This window comes from Equus asinus, chromosome 8 (genome assembly GCF_041296235.1).
Source record: "Equus asinus isolate D_3611 breed Donkey chromosome 8, EquAss-T2T_v2, whole genome shotgun sequence".
In the NCBI taxonomy this organism is placed as follows: Eukaryota; Metazoa; Chordata; class Mammalia; order Perissodactyla; family Equidae; genus Equus; species Equus asinus.
In genome coordinates, this window is record NC_091797.1 from 97,652,856 (window position 1) to 97,674,822 (window position 21,967).

Genomic DNA, 21,967 nt, shown 5'->3' on the forward strand with positions numbered 1-21,967 from the left:
CCACACACAGTTCATGCTCAGTAAATGGTGGGCTTCTTCTTTATAGTTGCAGGGAGGCCGTGATGGAGGACACATCTGCTCAATGAGAAGACTGAGGTTGGCTCACGGGGGCTGCTCCATATCCAGGTTGCACCAATATATGTCATAGATGGCTTCAGTGTGCACCATAAAGGCACAGTCAGCATGTTCCAAGGTCATGTGGGTGGTCAGGACGCAGTTGGAGGGCTCCACCACGGCCGTGGAAACCTGGGGGGCTGGGGAAATGGCAAGTTCGAGCTGGACCTCTTGCCATGGTCCACCAAGAGGGGCTCCGTGAGCAGAGATGCAAACCCAGAGCCGGGGCCGCCCCGGGAGCTGTGGAAGATGAGGAAGCCCTGCAGCCCCGTGCACAGATCCGCCTGAGAGAAAGCAGAGGACAGTAGCCAAAGCGGGCAGAAGGCACAGCGCAACCTCCAACCAGCCCCAGTCACTTCTCTTCCTCAGCAAGATCACATGGTTCACACCCTCCACAGTGAACATGCATGGCTCTTAGAGGCAGAGCAGACAGACGGTAAAGATGCATGGATGCACCACAGCCACACTTGAGGGTAAGACTGGGGACTCATGATTAAGGCCTCCATTTTGCCAAAATGTCCTCCTGGTCACATTCCAAGGCCTACACTCCTGTCCAGGGCAGCGTCCACAGGTGACCTTCTCAGTGATCTTCTCACCAGTTTGCAGATCTGGTCCAGGACCAGGTCGATGATCTCCTTGCCAATGGGGCAATGGCCTCTGGTGTAATTACTGGCTGCGTCTTCCTTCCCGGTGATCAGCTGCTCTGGGTGGAAGAGCTGCCTGTGGGTCCCTGTGCACTTCATCTACAAAGAGGACACTGCAGCCACGAGTCTTTAAGGCCTGTTGTTAACTCACCAGGGTGGACAGATCGGGACCGTCCCCTTCTACCAAGCACATGCTGTTCCTTGTAGGTCAGCAGAATTGGTGTCTCACAGGAAACGTCTTTGTGTAATACACAGACCACAACTGCACCCGATGGCTCTAGGAGAGAAGAGTCAACTTGCAGGACAAATGCCAGTGTGACCGGGTCCCCTAGAAGGGAGGAGAGCTCTCACACCCGCACACAGGCAACTCTACACATGCCTGTTTCTTCCATCCCCGTAGCTACAGCCAAGGGTGGAATTTAAAAATCCCTTACAGGCTAGACAGTCCCAGGCATGACTCTTGCTGGGCAGTCCCATCAGGCTACCCTATGTGGCCTGGGTCTCACAGGCTTCAGGGTGACATCCTGTCATCTCCTGGTGGCCACTGAAAGGTGCTCTCTTTGCAGGTCTCCTCGGAAACTACCTCAAGACTTCTAATCTGGGTAACCCAACGAATGTTGTATACTGAGCTTTCTATGTCTAAGATGCAGGTCAGGACTCGTGCCCCAGCCTGAGGGAGCACACAGCACTAAGGAGGGACTGGTGCCCGGATGCCCTACAGACAGGATCTACACAACCACCTGACCGGGCCGAGGAGGCCACGAGTGACTCCACCCCCAGCCCATCTCACTGCTGGCCAACCTCACAGCAGGTTTTCCTCAATTAGGAGCCTGAGTCCCACGGACATTTCAGGCACTAACCTTCCAGTGTGTCACCTAACGTGACCACAGGCATACACTTGTACATCCGTCCCTTCTGCAGGGGGATCCAAAGGCGCAAATGGGGGGCTTCAGCAAGGCTCTCCCACACTCCCATGACAGCCGCCCTGATTGTCCATGTACCTACAGACACGGTGGGCTCCAGGTCCACAAACACTGCTCTGGGCACACGCTTGCCAGCCCCAGTCTCACTGAAGAATGTGTTGAACGAGTCATCCCCACTGCTGATGGTTTTGTCACTTGGCATCTGACCACCAGGTGAATTCCAAGATCAAGACAGTACCATTCCCAGCAGACATCGCCGATCTGGACCCCTGCCTGCCCCATGTGGGTAGAGATGCACTCACACTTGGAACCAGAACATAAATGTGAGACCCTCATCTTCAAAGCAATCGTCCCTCTATGGCATGCAGAACATACGTATGCGCTGCAGAACGTCTACGGTTTCTCAAACCTTATTTCCCACAAGGCTTACACGATCATTTTATGTGAAACTGACATGCTGTAACCCACCCTGCTACTGAGCACCAGAGCCAGCCCAGAACCTGTTTGCCACTATAGGAAAGTTAGGTTATTTTATAACTTGGAAGCCACGTCATGTCAACATTAACTCCACATTATGGCTAGTCACATACTTCTCTGAAGAATACAACAGTTTTGATTGTGTCCTGACCAGGGAACAAGGTAAATGGTGATGGAGTCGGGGAAGGAAAGTGGACTAGGACACAGGTCACCGTGGCCCAGGCACCAGTGGTCACTGTGTGTGTGTCTCCCAGCTCCCTCTTGGTCTCCCCTCTGTGCTTCTCCACCCAGCTCTGGGCCCCCGGAGGCTGCCCGAAGTGGACTGCCTGAAATGGCTTCCTTGCCCTTCAGCATCCGGGTGCTTTAGCCAGCGGGAGAAGCAAGTACTGGCAGGGCGTCCCCTCCCGGGCTGCCTCCCTGCCCGCCTGCCATGGGTTGCTGGGTGCCACTTATCAAGGCGCGACTTTCAGCAGACAGCGCTCCTCCTAAAGTGACCCTGTCCACTTCCAGTGACCACTCCCTCCCCTCACCCTTTCATGCCTAGGAGGTGATGTCTCCAGACATCTCAAATGCTGGGACACTGTGCTGCCCTTTGGTGGTTTCCTGAAATTCTGCCCATTCTTTTCTAAATGGTACCTTTTAAAGGTTCTCCTCGACATATCTATTCTGAATGTACCATCTCTTTCTTGCCGGGCACCTAAGCGTACAGACTGGAGCCACTTATTCACTTGTAGACACAGCATCCTTACAAATACAGAGAGGAAGTCAAATGAAACTGGAGGTGTCCTGCCCACCCTAAATTCTAATGCACAGTCCCCAGAACTTGAAGTCCTGTGGTCTGTTATACAAGTACTGTATCTCAGAGTCATCAGGGCATCAAAGATCGACACAATGCAGCAATTCCCCCCACACCATCCCAGAAGGAAGCATTCAGTTCCAGAAAGAACTTCTCCAACGACAAGGAGCTCACTTCTCCAGAGGAAAAGGTCATCAACACTCTGGGAAAAGCTTTGGGATCCAGCCAACCACACATTTTCAAATGCATATTATTCATTTTGCCTTACTTCAACCCAGACACCCTGCAGTTCACAGAATGTGTTTCCCAGGAGGCCTGATGAGGCCTTCGACTCTGTCAGCCCTGTACAATCAGCGTCAGCTCTGTGACCTGGAAATCCCCCAATTTCTGCATTTACAAAATGGGGGCCTGGGAGCCAGGAGGTCTGCAAGGCCACTGCCGTCTCATGATCTAACCAAGACGCTAATCAAATCCATCAGGAAAATCATTCCTAGCTTTCAACAGGAAGCCTTAATTATAAATTCACCGCCAGCCTCACCTGGATCATTCACATTTACATTTCTTTAGTCAGCTGTATCTGCTCTCTGAAAAAATTACTTGAAACTTCCTCTGTTCAACTCCAGACCAACTCCTCTCTTCACATTCTTGGAAGATGACCTTGCTCCCTTCCTACCCGGAAGATTCACCTTCCTGCCCCCAAACCTGCAAGCAGACCCTCGCTCTCCTCCTTCCTTCCTTTACAGTGAAGCTGAGCTCCCTCTTGGGAACGACCCCCCGTTTCTCCTGAGCCGCTACCCAGCCCCGGTCCTCAGAGTGACCACAGTGGAGTCCCCAGGCGCTGGGGGTCCACAGACCTCTCCAGGGCGCGTGGAGGGACAAGCGTTTCATAGCAGGACTGGGCGGTTCCTAGTCCCTTCACTGCGCTGACGTTTGCAAGGACGGTGCACAATCAAAGGTGGACACAACTGCTGGCGCCTGAGCCCAGATCAAGGTAGTGGCACCGGACTGTACCTGTGGTCACTGGACTTCTCACCCTTAGCACTCAGAGTAAAAGAAAGAAAAGCCAGTTGAGGCTGGGAAGATCATCACTGTGTTCAGTCTCTCCCTGGAGACAGAGCTGGACAGACGGAAGAGCAGACGGAGCCCCGTGCGCAGCTGGAAGCAGATGTCGGGAAGCGCGGGACGGGTGTGGAGTCTCCTCTGGACCCACTGCTTTTCCGTGGGACGCGCGTTCACTTGAAGGAACCGCCGGTGGAGGAGTCAGACTCCACGCGCTATTTATGTTCATGTGCTGCTTGAAAGTGCTTGTCTGTGAAGCGTCTCAGTCTGAATTTCTACGTGACCCCACACACAGCTCTGGGGGCTTCAAGAACCTTGCGTCGCAGGCCTGGCCTCCCGCGCTCTCTGGCCCCTCTCCCTGCCTACGCCCTGCAGCCCCAGCCCGACCCTCCTGGGCCTGCCCCCGCCGCCCCACGAAGCAGCTCCATCCCCTCCCGCTTGGGCATCCGCGGGGAACAGTGCCCGGGGTCCCCATCTCTCTGGCCCACCGCGCCCCCTCCGGCCGGCCCCACATGGCGAGTTCCCAGCCGCCGCAGCCTCTCCTAGACCTCACCCGCCAGGCGCGCTCGCAGATCCGCCCCCGCGGCCCCGCGGCCATTGGTCCCGAGACCCTGGGGGCGGGCCAACGTCCGGAATCCAGCTTTCCATTGGCTGTTGCTCGACGCGCGGAGTATGACGCTTTCTGATTGGCTGCGGGTTTGGAGGGAAGGCTGTGGGTCGCGCAAGGTGAGCCTTGGGCGTTCCGGTGCGTTCTGGAACCTTTGGTTGGAGCGGCCGCAGCGCCCCCTGGGTGGCGCACAGGACGTTACTGAGCAGGTAAGCCCCGACCTTGTGCTGCTGTTTCCTGGTGCAGAAGAGCCTTTCCCATCCAGCGCCCGAGAACCGGCGCGATCTGATTTCTTCTTGAGGGAGTGGGATTCCAGGGACGGGGAGGGCTTGCCCCTCAGCCGTGCCACCCCCAAGAGCTGGGTTGGGGCACAGTGACCCTGTTGGAGGACATTGGAACAATCCCCGATGCCTCCGTTCCGTCGAGATGGACTGAAGCTGCCTCAGGATCCAGTGTGTGGATCCTTCCGGGAAAAGCGGGGTAGGGGATCCAGGCGGAGCCTGCTCAGCACCTGAGCGCAGCGCCCGGTGCTGGCGACTCCGCAGTGGGTGTTCACGCGGACCCTTAACTTCTCCTCAGCCCTAAGGAGAGTGGGGACCGACCCCTGCACGGGGACACAGCAGGTGGGCCTTGGGGAGCCTCTGGACAGTGCCACCAGGTCTGCCGTAGAAAGACGGCCTTGGCGGCGGGAAGCAGCGGACTGAGGAGGAGGGCAGAGAGCCAGGGACACGGGAGAAACCCTCCCTGCCCGTGTGCCGGAAGAGTGGGTCCTTCCTCTCAGTCAGCTTGGCTGCCATGATGAAATGCCACGGACCGGGTGGCCTAAACACCAGAAGTTTATTTTCTCTGTGGACAAAATGGAGTCACATCTGTCAAGGCTGCTAACATGGAGCTGGGAGGCCATTAAGGAAACGGGGCTCATGCAGGCACGCCACTCTCTACCAGAGGGAATGTCACTTTTTTGTGTGTGTGGTGAGGTAGATGGCCCTGAGCTAACATCTGTTGCCAATCTCCCTCTATTTTGTTTGTGGGCACCGCCACAGTGTGGCTTGATGAGCAGTGTGTGGGTTCATGTCCAAGATCCGGTCTGGTGAACCTGGGCAGCAAAGCAGAGTGCATGAACTTAACCACTACACCACCTGACCAGCCCCAGGAATATGACTTTTGCACTGTGTTTCACTGTTGTCATCTTGACCTTCTTCCTAGAAATGTGCTGACTCCTATAGATAAGAACTTTCTGCCTTTGAAATGACCTTAGCAACTGATCGTGTATGGCCAGGAAGTAACAGTTGTTGCCGGCTCCAATCACAGATTTTCAAAACGACCTGTGTAATTTTTCTCTTTTTGCCTTTATAAACCCTTGCCTCCTTTGTCTTCCTGGGAACACATTTTGGGTTTCTGCCTGAATCTGTGTCTCCCGAATTGCAGTTCTGATTGCCCAAGTAAATATCTGCTATTTGAACTGTAGTGAATATTTCCTCAGTTGATATTTTTTGGTGTAGTCGGCATATCCAGAGCAACTGAGTGCAGACCCTGGTGCTGCCATGGACACGTGGAAGGCACCTCCAAGACAGCTTTGTTGTCTCGTGTTTCCGTTGGTGAGCCTCAGAGCTCCAGCGGTAAGTACTCCGGGACCTGAAGCTCCTATTTTCGGTTGATGTTCAGAGCAGATTTTATTTGGGAGGACTAACTGGTTCTGTCCTTTGGAGGGAGGATTCCATCCTCACCTTAACTAGGCGGAGAATTCAGGTGTAAGGACATTTCTTGGTGAGTGTTATTGGAGCTCTAGTAGATTTTCATTTTATTCAAGTGGCCACATTCTCTTATAATTCAAGATTCAGCTGTTCTTCATAACCAGCACAGACCTCGTAGTTTCTCCTGTTGTCCAAATGAGGGTCCTCTGACTCTGAAGGTAAGACACATTGCTCCTTCCAACCCTTTTTGGGTTGTTTCTCGGTGACTGGAAACCCAGCAGAAGTGTTGGGACTGTGTCCATGATGTGCACTGGTCTCACAGGGCCTCCCAATGAAGAACATACCCTGTTTGGGGTCAGAGGAACTTCACAAGCTCATCTGGAAGGCACAGATGAAGGATTGGTCATCCTAGGACCTTGAGGAACCTGACACCACTTGCTGCTCAGCAATCTCTGAGACACATAAAAGAGATCCCAATGGCCCATTGGTGACACTCTGGGAAGTGGTCCTCACAGGCAGCACATACCTGACCCAAGACATAGACCCTCCTGCCTTGGTCATCTGAGAACAACCCCTTCTAAATTATGGGGAACAATTGTTCTAGAACAGCCATAAATAGTCAACTTCCTTTGGGAACCCCAGCTGGATTTATGTTTAAAGAATATGGTCCCTCTTCTTGTAAATTTTTACCTCAATGGACCCATTTTGCCCAAAGATGATTTAAAACTTTCTTTGCCCTAATGGGGCTCATTTGAAATACTTGAATTAGTTCATTTGCATGCACGGTTAGAAAATAAGAGATCTAAAACTAAGCAAGTGGAAATGGGTGAACTTCTGAGATAATTTGGAATTGTAATGGCCACTCTGGGGAAGCTTTGTTTCAGATCCATCCACCTTAAGGGTCCCCCTTAAAAGAGAGGATTCCAACCCCTCAGAGACAATGGCAGGAGCTTCCAAAAGACAAAAGGACTTCAACACAGCTCTCAAAAGGATCCTCACAACATGCAAAAAAAATGAAATCTTTAGTAAAAACCTTTGGCCACCTGGGCAGGTAAGCTTAATGTAGTCCCTCTGCCAGAAACACAATTTGGATCCAACTCTTCTCTTCAGTTCTGTATCTGAGACGTGGCTAACACCTTTAAAGATCTCTGTTGTGTCTCTCTGTTTGTCTATGTGTGTATGTCTGTCTCTCTCTATATATGAGAGTTTTCTACCTCTGGATGGTATTGCCATAATTAAACATTTATATAAATTAAGCATTCCTAAAACTCTCAGAAATATAGAACCTAACCCAAATGTTTTTCAAGTTCAAGTGGTCTGAGATAATCCATGATGAAAAATTGTTCAAGTTTGTTGGTTTCGTAGAAACAGACATGTCCTCAGAGTCATCAGTATTGAATGTAAAGAAAATGTACAACTTTTCTCCCTGGGTCCACTGGCTGCGTAGGCTCCTGCTGTTTCTGTTGCAGAATTTGTCTGCAGGGGGAATGACTTGGGGTGATGGTTAACTCTTTACTGCCTAATCCAAACATATGTTAAAAACAAGCATTGAAAGAAATGTAAATAAGATAAAAGTTTACATTAAGTTAAACTAAATAGATATTCATTGAGTGTCTAAACCGTTTCGGGTAGCACGGTATGCTGAGACTGATTGCTAAACATAATTTCTCTAGTTTTGGCTTTCTAACTTTTCTTTAGAGAGACAGACAATTGTCTCTCTGTCTATTTGGGTTATCATTAGACATGTTTTGTGCCACATTGAAAAGTTTGCTGTAATGAGACATATGCTCCTGGAAATTATGAAACGTGTTTATGGGTTTGCTAATCTACTACAGATGCTACTATGTTATAGACAGTTCACAGTTGCCTGCCTCCTAGTTTTTGATGGAAAGCAAAGATTATAAATAGTTTTAAAACAATTTGGAGGAAGAGCTGGGAATACAAATGAACCAGAGAAAAGGCCAGAAAACTTAGAGTAATGAGTATAAATTAACTCTCTGCACACTGTGCGCATTGATGCTGAGAAAATGCGGGCAGAGCAGCAGGTGCCTCTTTGTGAGATGAGAAGCAGTGGTGGAACTTTCTCCTACTATGCAAGGATTCACTGTCACTTCTCATCTTTTAAACTGTGGTCACAGACCATTGATAAATTAACATTTACTTAAAAAATTTGCATGATGTCTACACTTACCAAAATAGATAAATGGATAACTTTTATCTTCAATTTTTATGTATTATACATATTTTACGTATTATATATATTTCAATATCAATAATACATAGACCAATGTATTTATTATATATAAATAAAAGAAAATAATTTCATAAAATGAAAAATAGAATACATGTATGGCATATACCAAAAATAGGAAATACATGTCAGTTTATTAAATTGTTATTTCAGTTACATATATGGCTTTACTTATGTAAGTGTGTGCTGGACCATGATATACACTCTCCTTCTTGCTATGGGATGATCTGAAAGCCACTGCTCTTAAACCAAGTAAACTGAGCAACAGAAGGGTCCATGTGCCAGATGGAGAGGCCCACAAGAGATCACCCACCCTTTCTGCCCTGCACACACACAGCGATGACTCCGCAAGGCCAGGCTGGAATCCCTCTCCGACAGCCTCCCACTTTGTTGCCTTGTCTTTTCAGATTGACAGCCAGGCAGCATCTGTATTTAAAAGAACTTCCCCCATTTCTTAGAACTGTGTGCGAGACTGAGAATTCTGGTGGTGGCTTCTGAGATATTTACAGCTCTGCCATCAGTTTAGAAGTTATTCCATCTTTCAAATCTTTCTGCTGCCTGCTCAATCTAGAGCAACCCTCTTCAGCAGGAATGTGGGGATCTTGTGGCCTCTGCCTGTTCTGTTGTTCCTGGTCTAGCAGAGCAATGTCAGCATGAACCTGTGGCCATGAGTGAGTCTAGTTCTGTAATTTCCAGAAAGGGTATGGTTTATATCATGTGGAAGGAGTTTATACTCACTTAGTGTGATGCGTAGGCAATTATGCTATCCTCTAAGAGTAAGATCTGTAATTTTTCTCTAACAACTGCCTTGCATCATTTTTTTAAAGATAAACTTTGTAAGTTTTTGAAATTAAGAAAATTACTATATATGAAGAGTACACAAGGAAAGTACGGTATGTGTTTTCAGTAAGAGAAGGTATGAAGAATGAAGATGCATTTTTGTTAAAGGAAAATTAGAAAGTAATTTTTTCCTAAAATAAGTGATTGTTCAAAAATAAGAAAGAAAAAGACAGAACAAAACCTAAATAGACATAGAAAGCTGCAGAAGGATTATGAAAAAGGAATCTTTAAGAAGAAATTGTGTTGTGTGGTCAAGCTGGGTAAGATTAAAAAGAATTTATTTAAAAATGAATTTTAATATCAAAAGTACACTGGTACAAAATTAGAATTTGGTTTTTCTCTTCATTAAAGGACAAAGTCTTCTCAGATTATTGGTCTGCTCTTAATAGGAAATTGTAAACAACGTTTATTTATCTTTAATGTAATCTCCTAGGAAACAAAAATTCTGTGTTTTATCTTTATCAAGTCTCATTACATAGAAAAGCTGGGTTTGCTCAGAACTATGTAACTTTCTCTGTTGCCCTTTAAAATCTCTTTGTCACTTTGGTTAAATAGATAATGAAGTATTGTTTCATAAAAATCTGTGATTTTTTTTGATCAAATGTTTTAAAACGTTTTTGATATTTTTTGACAAAATTCCCCCAAATCAAATTCTAAATAAAGTCTTTTTTTGACCTGAGAGATATTAACTAGTTAGCCTTATTTGACATGTTAAATTACACGGGAAACATTGTCAGATAAGGAATAACAGCCTTTTTTATGTTATGTCGTTATAAGTACAAGTTATGAGAGTTCCAGAAATTATGTGAAATTCCTGGAAGTCTACTGTGTCCTGGAATAAAATGTTGTCTGTCATGAAAATTGAGGCTCACAGTAAATATCAGAAAAGCGCTGTAGCTGACTTTCCTGCAAAGGCAGCAACAACAGAGTCTATAAAGGTTGTGACACATGTGGATGAAATCCATTCTGCTTCTCTTGCAAAAAAAAAAATTGGCCTCTCACTGCCAGACTTTTACCATCCTGATGTCCTTGTAACACAGCAACAGTCTGCTCCTGACTCAGAGAAATTAAGCAGGGTGAACAATGGCTGTAAATTCAACAAACAGTCAGGACAATTGAAAACACAAGATGGCTGCTGGGCTCTTGCCAGCTCTCTGGAAAAACACATTTTTCAGTGTTTATGTTCCTTCGCCAACATTAGGAAAAACTATTCTGTCCGAGAGGCCTCAGAACTCCTCCCTCTGGGTCCTTTGAGCACCTGCAGCTGGACTTCACTCAGCTGCCACTTCCTATGACTCATCAATATGTTCTTGTTGCTGTCTGTGGTTTCAGGATGGGTTAAAGCCTTTCCCTTGCCACAAAGCTGATGCCCTCACAATGGCAGAGAAACTGCTAGAACACGTGCTTCCCACTTGGGAGGTACCTTCCACAATCCCCAGTGATTGAGGCACCGCTTCACTGGGCAAATCATATGAACCTTAATGAAAACCTTTCAAACTTCTTGGAATTTCACTGTTCCGATCATCCTCAGTCATCAGGCAAAGTCGAGAAAACTAATGGAAAAACTGGATTTAAGCAGAAGAAATAGTAAATTACACGAGAGTACATGAACTGAGAAAGATGGTCTAATGTTTTGTTTTTCCAGATTTAAAGAAATCTTTTCTCTTAAGCTGTCAACAGTTTGGTAGGACATGCCTTTGTGAACAAAGATGAAACATTTATCTTTTCTCCCAGCCTTATCCCTCCATAATTCAGAAACTCTCAGTGAGTATTCTTATTTTCACTAGTATAAATAATCAGGCTAAGTTTTAATATAAACAAATTAGTTTTACTGTGATTATCTTTGACCAAAAAAAAAATTGAGGGTATTTGTAGAGAGGAAAATTCTGTTTGCATCCTTGTAAACATTAGATTCTGGGCTTGTTGATTATCTTGAGGTTCATTATATACTGTGATCTGGACTCCCCTAACCTAAGGTATTACCTTCGGCCTTGCTGACTGTTGGCAGTGCCCTCTTTGGAAAACATGAATTAACTCCACATGCGACAGTCACCAGCAGATCAGTGTCTGTTGGTCCACAGCCTTCTGCTGTTCCCCTGTTGTCTTATGTGAGTCTGACCAGCTCCTGTGAGTCTCTACTTTCTTACCCCAGCCCATCACCAACAGGTTAAAGGATTAAAGACACTTTCCTGGATTCCAATTTAAAGGATCCTGTTGGTCATAGTCTAGAGCCTGGTGACTGGATATTCTGGAAGCATCATCAGAGGACAGCCCTCAGCCCCATTGGAAAGGACCTTACCAAGTGGCCCTGACCACTGACATTGCCACAGAACTAGAAGACATTGCATTCTAAGTGTCCCCTTTTGGGTACACCTTCCACCTCCAGAGAACCAAGGGCTTATGAATGGCTAGACAGCTGGCATATGGCAGGATAATTCCTTTAGGATATCATAATATTCCTTTTCAAGTTCTCATTAAAGGAGAAACCCAACCACAATCTTGTAGGTCTAGGTGAGACTTAGAGACCACATTTTACACCCCATCTACTCTCCATTGCTTACCATTGCCAAAGGCTTTGTCCCTTGGGTTGATGTTGTCCATGATGACCAGTTGATAAAAAGTTTATCCCTAAAACCATAGCCACACTGGCAAATTCTACCACTTGAGCCTTAGCTCAACAACAGTTCCTGATCCCCTAGTCAGGGTCATATTAGGTAATTGAATGGCACTCAGTTATCTCCTTGCATAACAGAGTGGCATCTGTGTTGTAGCCAACACTCCCTGCTGTACCTGCATCAACTCTTCTGGTGACATTGAGTTAGAACTTGGAAAAATAATAAAAATAGCACAGGATGTCTCTAGTTCAATGTCTTTTAATGACACCCACTGGTTCCCTGTCGATGTTTTCATCTGGCCTCCTGGTATAGGTGCTTGGATGAGATCAGGGTTTCAGATATTGTTTACGATGATTATTAGAATTGTGCTATATGTGCTTGTATTTAAGCTTCTTATGCTACTACTGCCTCAGATCTGCTCCAGGTTATACTAATGATTATTGTCCTGATTTGTATGATCTTTGTCACCTTCATGCTATGAATGACTTGCATTTCTCAATGCTGTCTGTCTGTCTCTACCTCCAGAATAATGATTGCTCAGCAATTTGAAATGATCGACCAATCTTCCAACTCCGAAGGACTTGATGCTTTTCCAGATAGAGACCGTGCCTAAGACTCATTTCCTGACCACGTCCTTGTGGCTCAGATGTGGCCAGAGCCTCTGACTGTGTTACTCCTGTGATGATTGAGCATGTGGCTTCCCCCAACAAGTGACATGACTTCCCAGAAAAGAACATTTCTAGCAATGAGGGCAATATCATTATATTGAACAGTTGATCCGAGATGCTTTCTGCTGAAAGACTCTGATCAGAAGGGGAAATGTGGACAGTGAGAACAAAATGGAATAACATGCGCCAAGGATTCTAAAATGGAGCTGGGAGGCCATTAAGGAAATGGGGCTCAGGCAGGCATGCCACGTCTCTACCAGAGGGAATGTAACTTTTAAGCTGTGCTTCTCTGTTGTCATCTTGACCTTCTTTCAAGAAATACGCTCACTCTCAAAGATAAGAACTTCCTGCCTTAGAGACAGCCTTAGCAAGTGATCACATATAGCCAAGAAGTAATAGTTGTTGCCAACGCCAATCACAAATTTTGCAAAATGACCTGTGTAATTTTTCTCTTTTTGCCTTTATAAACCCTTATGTCCTTGTTTTCCTCAGAACACGTTTTGGGTTTCTGCCTGGATCTGTGTCTCCTGAGTTGCAATTCTAACTGCCCAAGTAAATATCTGCTATTTGAAATGTGGATTTTTCCTCAGTTGATATCTCATACTTCTGGAGGCCAGGAGTCCCAGATCCAGGTCCAGGAGGGCTGATTTCTGGTGAGGCCTCTCCTCCTGGCCCACAGAGGGCTGCCTTATTGCTGTGCTCACATGGGCGATGGGGAGAAAGCAAGCTTTCTGGTGCTTCTTCTGATAAGGATACTAATCCTCTTGGGTCAGGGCCCACCCTCATGACCTCATTTAACCTTAATTACTTCCTGTCTCCAAATAGAGTCACATTGGGGTTAGGGCTTCAAGATATGAATTTTCTTGGAATAAAATTCAGTCTGTAGCACCCTCCTTCCTCAGGGCTCCAACCACGCCATGCACGTGACTGAATTGTAGCCTGTATCACGTTGTGTTGTTAAGTACTATTTATTTTTCTGATTCTAAAATAACACATACTTAGTGTAAAAAGTGTGGAAAATGCAGAAAAATATGAAGAAAATAAAATATATAAACACACAACCTAGAGATAAATGTTATTAATATGCTGGGTGATTTTTGGTCTTTTTTCTGTGTATATACATTCATATACTTTTTTGACTCAATTTGGATAAAAAAATATGGGGTGTTTTTGGTAACAACTTTAGATATAATTCACATACCATACAATTCACCCATGAGTGAATTCACCAAATGAGAGCAAGCAGAGGATGGCCCAGGTTAGTGCAGGGACCATGGGGGCTGAGGAGGGTACAGGTGTCTGTGTCATCATGAAGGCCAGCTCCCTAGGACTACACCCCAGTTGACATGGGGACTCAGTGCACACTCAGGTGGTAACAAGGCAAGGTGAGGTCCAGAACCTTCCATGTGGAAGTTGAAGTGGCCGATGGATGATAAGGAAGCCACACTCCACAGTCATTTAGGGACAGACGCTGGTGGGGACAGGCTGAAGGCTGGCAGCAACTCTGTTCTGTCCTCTACTCTGTGTGCAGCAGTCTTTATGCCAAGCCCTGGAAGAGTGACTTTCACTGAGCTGGCGAGGTCATCAAACTCTCTGCTCACCTGGACATCTTGAGGAGAGACCTGGGACCCGGCAGCACATTGTCACTTTCTGAGAACTTGACTTCCTTTACTTACACAGGGTGTTGAAGAAGCTCCTCAGGACAGCTTCTCTCCTCTGGATGACAATGTCATTACTACCCAAACTATTAAAACAGAGAAGGGCAGGGGCTCAGGGGGCTTCTGAGGGCTGGTTACATAGTTCTATGCTGTTTGTGAAAATTCACCAGGCTCTGCCCTTAATCCACGTGCACTTTGCAGCATAAATGTTGTTCTCAACAGGAAATGAAAACCAGAGAGGTTGGGGAAAGAGAACCAGCACAGAGCCTTTCCGTAGGGTCTGTCATCTCATCCTGTCTCACAGTGACCCTGGCTAGAAGGTACTAGTCCTGTTTCACACGGACACAAGGCTGAGTCCTGGGAAGGGTTTTACATGAACTCATAAGAATTCAGAAGGATTTCCCTTAAAGCTGAGGATACAATCTGGGCTAGGCAGATTAGACTAATGACAACAGTGAAGGAGCAGGAAATAGAGCATTGTATCCAGACTAGAGATGATTTCTGATTCAGAATCCAGGATCCAATGTTGATGGGTCTGGATTTGGTCCCAGGCCTGTCTGATTCCAAACCCTATGGGATTTCCATTATACTAACGCTTCTAACAGTAACCGCACATTGTATTGAACAAGCATGTACTGTTGCAGGACAATTTCATGTATTCTGTTTGTGTTAGAATGATGGAGTCCAGTGCTGAGCGGCCTTCTCAGAGCAGAGGGATGTGGTCAAGGCAAGCTCATCTCTGGCTGTGGAGCTGTAGAGAAGAGGCAGGGAGAAGGGAGAAGGAAATGAGGACGATCGACACCAGGTGTCCCTAGCCTGAGGGTTGCAGCTGTGAAGACAGGTCTCTGGAGAGGCTTTGACTCAGGTCTGGACTGAAGTGAATCAGGGTTGGAATAAGCAATGATTTGGGACTCGACTCTTTTAATAATTCATATTTGGTTCTCTCCTTAGGGTTTAACTGCCTTGGAAAAGAATGACAAGTTTTTTCCTCCCTTAAAAAGGCAAAGTTGAGTGAAAGGGGTCCTGGTCTCCCTCACAGCCACACAGTGACTGTTCCAGGACCACGATCCCCCTGCAGGCAGTGCGGGCGGGGGAGGGACCGCTTTGCAAGTGCTGGACCTGCAAATCCAAACATCAGGGAACAGGGAGCATCGTGCCCCTGAGCCAGCTAGTCTCTCTCAGCCGGTGAAGAATCCAGGCAGGGTTCAGAGGAGAGGCCAGTGCGGCACCCCAGTCAGAGCAGGAGTGGGGCTGAAGGGGCGTCAGGACCCACATTCAGGCCTGGGCTGGAACGTGGACTCAGCCGCGCCATGCATCTGGGCCACGCTCTAGGTCTCCAATCCCCACTCTCCTCTTTAAATGATGCCTCACAGAGCTGCTGGGAGGGCCGAGGTGGGGTTTAGGAAAAGCTTTCACAGAGAAATCCAGCAATTCTGGGGGCAGACATGGGTCCCCTGCACAGACTGGAGAACACCAAAGTGGACACCTGAGAAACACACACATGACGCTGAGAGCAGCTGAGCCCAGGGAGGCCGGGAGAGCAGCATGAGGGGGAAGCAGGGACTCCTCATCTCTGCTGACATGGCCGAGGACGGCCCCACCGCCTCCACGCAGAAGTGTCTCCATGGGAGAGAATGCCCTGGGTGAGGCTGCAGGGACGGGAGAGAGGAAGGGAGTGGATGCTGGCTGAGCACCCACCCAGTGCCCGGCTCTGTGCATGGGACAAAGACAGACACACGAGACACTGCTGCCCATAAAGGGATCACCCATTGTGGGGAGGAGAGGAAAAGGAACATCACAAAAATGCAGTGTGATGCGTGCAAGGAGAGAGTGTGCACCAGCTCTCCTGGGGATAAAGGTCAGATGGGGATAGAGCCCCTGAGCTGAGCTCTGCAGGTGAGGTGGGCGGAGCTGGGCATTTCAGCAAGAAGAGCAGCAGGAGCAACGCAGAGGGAGAAACCGCCCCGTGTGCATGGACACTTCCAGGCAGCTTGGAGGGAGAGGATGGATTTCAGAGTGGGAGGGAAGAGGGGGCTCGCAGACCCCAGATCCTGAGGGTGTGCTGTGAATGACACACTGCTAAGCCTGGATTCATCCAGAGGGGGGCTGCGGATGGGTTTAAAGCAGGTGGGATGGGGGCATGTTTCTGGTGTAGAAAGATCACCTGTGAGCAGGTGGGCAGGAAGGGCCAGAGAGAAGAAAGTAGCAGGAGCACAGGCCTGGAGGAGGGGAGTGAGAAGGAGGAGCAGGCAGTCTGAGCTCTCTGCAGGAGGTGAGATGGAGGAAGGAGATGTGGGAAAGAGGGGGACAAGCACTGGGCCCAGCTTCTGATGGGAACGAGGCCCCCCACCATGAGGCAGCCCTTAGAGGAAGATTATGCGTCCAGGTCAGATTCTCAGAATCCCATGTCCCTGTTGGCCATCTGGGGGACCATCCAGCAGGTGGCTAGAAATGGGGATCCAGAGCTTAAGAGAGAGGCCTGGGTTCCAGTGAAGTGCAGCAGAGGGATGAGCCTCAGGCTGGTGACAGGGTGCTGCAGGGGGCGCCTCTGCCAGTTGAGGGAGCTGAGGGCCAGGCAAGGCTGGATCCCCTGGAGCTGGTTGTAGTGTCCTCTGAGCACATGCTGTTGGCACAGTGGTCCTTGTGGACCTGCTCCACCCTCCATTGCACCCATCCTTCTCTGTCTCCTGCTATCAGCCATGCTCAGCCCCTCCTTCCCCAGTGGCAACCCTGGAGGAAGGAACCCCTGCTGTGCATGCAAGGGCTCAGATAGGTCTGAGCCTTGGTCCAGCAGGGCCAGAGGAAGAGCAGGGGAGAAGGTGATGGGAAGCAAGGGTGCCCTGGCCATCAAGCAGAGCTTGCAGCCCCTGCCCTGGTTCCCTGCTGAGACCTAGGACCCTGCTTTGGCCTGGAGGAGCAGCCCACACACAGCAGGCCCCCAACAGCCATGAGCTGAGCAGAGTATGTGAGCACCCGCCCTGCACCAGGTTCTCAGAAGATGCTTCACACACGTGTGCAATTCCCAGCCCCTGCCTGTGCAGTGGGAATCACGAGCCCCAATGTTCAAATGATGAACTTGAGCGAGAAGGACGGAGCTGGGCGCTCTCAGATTGCAGCTCAGGCCCCAACGTGTGTAGACTGTGGTAAGTTTGGGAATTAAAGTGGTGAACAGCAGCAAGATTACAGAGCCCCTGGTCCTGGGGTGGCTATGGGCCCAGAGACTGTGACACAGAGGACACCCCATGCCCCTCACCTCATGCTGAGTTCCTCCAACACGTTGTTGATTTTAAGTGCCTCACTCACCTCGGAGGCTCCAGAATGTCCAAGGCCATTGAAGGAGCTGTCCAGGACTCTCAGGAAGATGTTTGCCTGGAACGCAAAAAAACGAAGCCATGGGACCACATGTGATGGTGGAGAAAGTCAGGCACCACAGCCTCGGAACCCAGGAGACCCGAGGTGCAAAGACTGTGGACCGTGTGTTGAAGGACAGAGTCCAGGTTAGTCTGTGGCTTGGATGGTGGTGACCATAGAGCTGAACCCCTGGAAGGCCAGCAGACAGAGGCGTAGATGTGAATGACCCTTAGGCCTGGTGGCTGACTCACAGCAGCAGGCCCCAGAGACACAGCGATCAGGCCCCAAACCCACTTGGGTGCCTCTCAAGGGCAGGGACTCTGAGGCATGGAGCAGCCCAGGGGTCCGGGGGTCTCCAGTGAAGGGCTGTGGGGGCTGTGATGGGGAGAAGGGTGGAGCTAGGGGATGTTCTGGGAAGACAGAGCCTGACCTGCCACCTTGTAGGCAGGAGCCCAGGTCAGCCCCTGTCACAGGGCATGGCAGCGGTTGCCCTTCCTTGAGGAGGACCAGACAGGGAGCTGGCACCAGGTGCACTGCAGACACCAGTGCCACCCTGACAGGGGCTGGGGCCACCCCTTCCCAAGGGCTACAAGCCACCACATCCAAGGGAGTAGGTGGGCTGTTTGAGAGTTGTGCTGGGACCCAAGTGTGCCAGGGCATCATCTTGGGAAGCATCTGCGTATGCCCAACAGTGAGCATGTGTCACCAGACTGCACCATGTCCCCACCAGCCAAGTGTCTGTGATGCCTGGGGAAGGTGTGTGACAGTCAGCTTTGGACCCCTCAGTAAGTGATGAGAGAGTGGGCACAGGGGGAGAGGACATTGTTGTCATTAAGTGGAGCTGTCATTAAGTGGAACATAAGTCACTTAAAGAAATATTCTTGAAGCTCTGCTTAAAAGATCCAAGGTTCACTTCTGAAGTGCTGCAAAGACAGCGACTGGCACCTGGGAGACCTGCCCCCAAAAGACAGGCCAGAGGGGCTGGGGGTGGGGCTCATACCTCCAGTCCCCTGGCAAAGGCCGTGGCTCCTGGGCCTCGAACATGACTCCAGCTCATTTCTAGCTCAGTGAGTCCCGTGTTTTCTGCCAGGGCTGGTTCAAGTGCCCACCCTTCAGAAACACCAAGAGAGACCTTCTTATTCACTGTTTACTCCTTCAGAAAATGATGCTGATGCCCGCTGTGTGCCAGGGTCTCTGCTGGGAATGAGGGTCATGGAGTTGAACCCAACATGGGCCTGCCATGCCCTGAAGGATTTCACATTTAATGGGGGTGATATAAATACAAAGTAGTGGGATGTGAGCTATTCTAGACTTCAAAGAGGGAGGCATGGAAACAGAGTAAGGGCTAACCCTGCCTGGGGGGTCAGGAAAGTGAGGACAGAGGAGATAACCTTGAAGACTGAGAGAGTCCTTATGCATGTGTGCACGTAGAGTGGAGAGCAGGCACAGGAAAGAGCAAGTGTGTGGAGGCCGAGGGAGCACAGGGCACTTGTGGAAATGCAGGTGGCAGGTGGGGGGAAGCCAGTGAAATGAGGGAGGAGTGATGGGCACTTGAAAGATGCTGAGAACATTGAATGCTAGGATAAGGGCCTTGGGCAGCACCCTATCAGTGGTGAGGAGACAGAGAGGGCTTTAAGAAATGACAAGACTGGACTCCTTAGCGGTGGGAGTAGAGGATGGAGTAGGTTGGGCAGGAACAGAAACAAGAGGCCAGGGGACTGTTGGGAGGCTTTTGCTCTAGCCTATAGTCAAGAAGTGACAAGGCCAGTGCAGCTGTGGTGGAGAGGAGGCAGGGGTGGTAGAGAAAGGAAAGTGGGGGCCATGTGAGGTTAAGGAACCCTGGGAGATGTCCAGCATGTAAAATGGGCAGAAGCCCCACCCACCCACCCACACTGCTCCCCACTCTGTCAGCACTCAACCAGTCTGCCCTGCATCCAGTTCTCAAAAGTGCCGGAAACAACATGCCCCCAGGTTGTTCCCCTGTGTGGAACTGTTGACCCCTTTCTTCACCTGGCTAACAGCTCCTCATGCTTCTCACCTGGGGTCACAGTGTCAGGAAGCCTTGCCCTCCTGGCTGGTCTGGGCAGCGTCGGGTCCCATGCCCACTGTGCTTCCCTTCTCCCAGTCTCTGGCCATCAGACCTCTCTTCCTGGCCAGTCTCTCCCATCAGCCCAGGGGCCCTCAGGGACCTGAATTTCACCCCTCTCCATTCCATGGTCGCCGCACCCAGCACAGGTCTGGGAAGGCTGGTCTGAAGAAAAGCACAGAGGAAAACAGATGCGCTGACTGGGCTGAGCGCTCAGCCCAGCCGCGGGGCCTGATGCACCTGGGCGGCACTTTTAGCACCGCGGAGAGCTCCCTGCAGGAGGCGCAGCCCAGGCTTGGCCCCTGTGCTGCCTCCCTGAGAACAGCGCGCAGACTCCAGGCCCAGCGATGGGTCTGAGCCCCAGGTTCCCAGATGCGCCCACTTCCCCTTCCTCAGACCCTTCCAGGCTGGGAGGAGAGGGCTGTGGTCTCCCACTGTGTAGGGAAGCCCCTTCCTTGCTGAGCAGCTGGAGGGTGAGAAGGTTCTTCTACAGGCAGGAGTCGGCCTCCTGTGGTTGTCCAGGCTTGGTCTTCGTGACCCCTGCAGCCACTTTATGTGGCAGATGCCACAATCGTCATGGGGTCAGGTGGGGAGACTGGACCCAAGCTCCTCCACCTCGAGGGGGACGGGCCCACCCATAGAGCCCCACTTGGGGAAACAAAATGGCCCTGTGGAGTCTGTCCTTCTCCAGCCTGAAGACCGCCCCTCCCGTGTTTGTACAGCCTTCACAGGCCTCAGCCTCCAGCCCCTTCCTCCCGGCTGCCTCTCTGGAGCCTGCCCTCTGACCATGCAGCCCAGAGGGACGCCTGCACTTGGTTTGTGGAAAGTCTGAAATGAGCTTCTCTCATAATTTCACTGACTTCCCATGGCAATTTTCTTAGAAGGTAAACTGGCTCTCTGGCAGTCAGATCCTAGGGCTGATTCCCACAGGCCAAGGCTGGTGCCACCCTACATGCTCTAAGCAGCTTGAGACAGAGCAGAGAATCCCAGTCTTTCTCAATCACACAAATCTCCTGGGATACCTGCTAAAATGCGGGTGCATGGACATCCCCCCAAGTCTATACTCCTAACCCACAGTCCCAGGTGATTCTTATACTTGACTGGAGTCGTTGAGGACAGGCAGATAGACAGTATGTACCTTGCAAAGCAGACAGCCCGTGCAAAGTCCCTGGGGCATGAAAGTGGTGAAATCAAGGAATGCTATTGATGTCTTCCACAGACTCAGAATAAAATCTTCATGCCTTTTGCCATGATTTGTGACCCTGTAGCTGCCTGTGGCCTCTACCCCACAGCCTGGCCACTCTCCCCTGGCCCGATAGCCCAGTCACACTGGTGTCCGTCAGTCTGAGAAACAGGCCTGTGTGTTCACTGTTCTTCTGCTTGAAATGCGTTCCCTCTGGCCCTCCTATGGCTGATTCCTCCCCAACCTGCACATTTCAGCTTCAATGTCACCTCCTCACAGAGGCCACCCTGGCCACCCCTCTAAGCAGGGATCCCCATTCTTCTCTAGAATCACGCCCTGTTTGTTTCTCTGTAGCACCAATAATTATGGAGAATGACCTTGTTAATGTGTGTGCCCTGAGGCCAGGGCCTCTGTTTTGTTCATGCTGGGTCCCTAGTGGCTAAGTCACCACCCAGAACAGGCAGCGGTGGGAAGTGAGACATCCAGGAAGGAGTAAGAGCTCTGTGTGGAAGGAGTGGGCAAGAGGCAGGCCTAGGTGGGACGTGGGGAGAGAGCCCAGAGCACAGATGCTCTGAGTGGTCCTGCTGACCTTCACCCACTCCTGCCCCAGGAAGACGGGCCCCACGGTGGCCCAGGCTGGATGGGACGTGCTTGGTCACTGAGCTGGCTGTAGCTGAGTTCCAGGGGTTTCAGGCCTGTGTGGGCCAGCAGGACTTCAGCAAGGTACTGGGCTGCCTGCTCCTCCAGGCCGTTCCCTGCCAGCTGTATCCTCTGCATGGCCGGGGTCACTGTGAGGGTGGCACACACAGCCTGGGTGCCCACTGCTCCTGTCTGGTTCTCCGACAGGTCCACATCTGGGGGCTGGTGCCACTCCCCAGTCAGTGGGACCCAAGTCAGACACTGCCCTCCTCCACCTTCCTCCATCCCCCAAACTCCAGGCCTGAGGCAGTGGGAAGGGCTTTGCAGGCAGACTGTCCTGGGGTTGCAGGGCGACTCTGCTA

The 21,967-nt window shown here is 50.0% G+C and overlaps 1 pseudogene; it reads right to left on the reverse strand.

Moving 5' to 3' along the window:
• Positions 1-40: 40 nt before the first annotated feature.
• LOC139046038 (tubulin alpha-3 chain-like) lies at positions 41-21,890 on the reverse strand (annotated as a pseudogene).
• Between the last annotated feature and the right edge of the window lie 77 nt (positions 21,891-21,967).